Raw genomic sequence first — 2,426 nt, forward strand, 5'->3', positions numbered from 1 at the left:
ACCGACCGGCCGCTTAGAACGCAGTCATGTGATTCATCATGGGAACCGCCACTCACAACTGGAGTCCAGCCAAGTTGACACATCTTCAACTATCACATTTCTCTTCCTGTTCTGGAATTCCAGTGACACATAAGTTATTCCTTTTGATGGTATCCCCACATGAACCTTAGGTTTCTTCATTTTGTTTTGATATTTTTCCTGATCGATCCCTTTCCAAAGAAGTATTCAGATATTTGCCTTCCATCTCATTAATTGTTTTCCATTGCATTGATTCTACTCTTTTGCCCTTCCAATGTGTTATCCATTGCTCACAATTTAGTATTAATATTAATCTTCTGGATTTCTATCTGTAGATTTAGAATCATTTCTAATTTTTCATTTATTTTGTCATTTTGTTCTTGAATTTTCTTCAAAATTCTTCTAGGGTTTTTTCTGTGTTTTCTTTGGTCTGCCTCACAATCCTTTGAAGATACCTAAATATAATTCTTTTGTATTCCTTATCAAAGAGTTCCAGTGCTGCTGCTGCTTCAGGAATGTGTTCTGGGTCTGTATCTTGCTCCCTTGTTTCTACCATTTTTTATTGCTTCTTTGTGTGGACTGTGATGGTCTGTTGTCTCCAGGACATCGTGGTGTTGTTGTATGTAGATCTCTGTTAACTGTGAAGAGCAGCCAAGGGTGATTCTGGTTCTTCTTGATGGTTTTTTACTGTTGGCCCATTGCTGGAGAAGGAGTTGGCTCTCACTCAGTAAGTGAAGTTGCAGGAGGTGTGGCTGTAGTTGTGTCCTATGGGGACTGTTGCTGTCTCCCACTCAGTTAGACAAAAATTGCAATTGAATAACCATCAAAAAAGTAAAAGCACATGGACAAAAAATACACCATGTAATCACATAGGAGCAGTAACTAAAAAAAGAAAAACGGGAAAAAGAAGAAGAAAACCTGCAATATCTGGGGATAGGGTGATAAGAGAAGAAAGGTGGAGAAGGAGAATAATGAAGAAAAAAATGGGACAAATGCAAAAAGAAAAACAAGGAACAAATGGGGTTAACCACGAGAAAAAAAGAAAAAAAAATTTTTGGAACCACGAACAGGGAAAAGAACAAAAGCTAAAAATTACGACCTGGGATGGGAATAATAAAGAATAATAGTAAAAAGGACAGAAGTATTAATAATAATAATAGTTTTAAAACAGACAAAAACAAACAAAGTAAAAACCAGAAAAAAAGAGAATAAAAAAATCGGGGGAGGACAGGGCAGGGCACCCAGGTTCCGTCTGAGCACACAGACTGGGATGGAGTTCCTGCGGGCCCAGAAGGTGGGTGGGAGTGGGGGATGGCCACACCTCCATTCCCCAAGTGGGTGTGGGGTATAAGAGTAACAAGGGGAATGTTGCACCTTTTTAGTTGTCCAGGTCCGGAGTGCCCTTGGGGTTACTGGCAAGCAGAACCTGTTCTTAAGCCCCTGGAATCTGGGAGAATGCTGTCGCTTTAAATACCCAAAATGGTCAAGCCGCTTGTAAACATTCAAAATGGCTGCGCCCTCCGGACAGGCAAAACTCCACAGCTCAGCCCACCTTCCTCTTCGCTGCTGCTTCATCTTTTATTCTCCAGCCACCAGAGCATGCAGTCCCTGGCTCTCAGGGCTGATTTTTAGGTTAATTCTTAGGTCCTACCACCACTCAGCAATTTCCAAGCTGTCAGTGCCGTCAGGATCGTTGCCAGACCGCAGCTCTGTATGTCTCTTTTTGGTATTTTCATGCAAATTCTTCTGCTAGTTGGGGTTTAGTCCACTTCTATATCCTTACCTTCAAGGCTCAGGGGTCCAGGATTATCTTCTGTGTCTGTGTTACTTGGTTCTCCTTTTCTTTGTTGAAAAGAGTCTGTGCAGTCTTTCTGCCTATTCCACCATCTTACTGGAACTCTGTATATGTTACTTTAAAGAAGTCTGGTGCCACTTGATTTTCTTTTCTTTGGAAATGATGTATGTTTGTTGTTTGCCAAGGCCATGGTCATTTTTTCTTTAAAGTCTAATAGTTTATTAGGATAGTCTCAGAGGTGACTGGACATTTAATTCCCTTACATAATAAGCTCCTTTTCAGTATGTAGTTGAATATCTTTTATTTCTGGAACATTTGAAAAATATTAATTCTGATATTTTTTCTTCAGGTATGTCTATTATAAATATGCTGGATCTTCATTACTATTCTTTTTCTTTAGGTGTCATTTTTTCTCTGATTCTTTTTATCTCTGTTTTTTATTCTCAGGAATGTTTTCCCTCTTCATGCTTCATATTGTACTTTATATATTTTCTCTTTGTTGTTGTTGTTATGTGCCGTTGAGTCGGACCTGACTCATAGTGACCCCTCCTTGGGTTTCCGAGGCAGTATTACTACAGAAATAATATTGCCCAACCTTCCTTCCAAGAAGTGG

Source organism: Orycteropus afer, unplaced genomic scaffold (assembly GCF_000298275.1).
Source record: "Orycteropus afer afer isolate SDZICR_OR568_19922 unplaced genomic scaffold, OryAfe1.0 scaffold00033, whole genome shotgun sequence".
Classification (NCBI taxonomy): Eukaryota; Metazoa; Chordata; class Mammalia; order Tubulidentata; family Orycteropodidae; genus Orycteropus; species Orycteropus afer.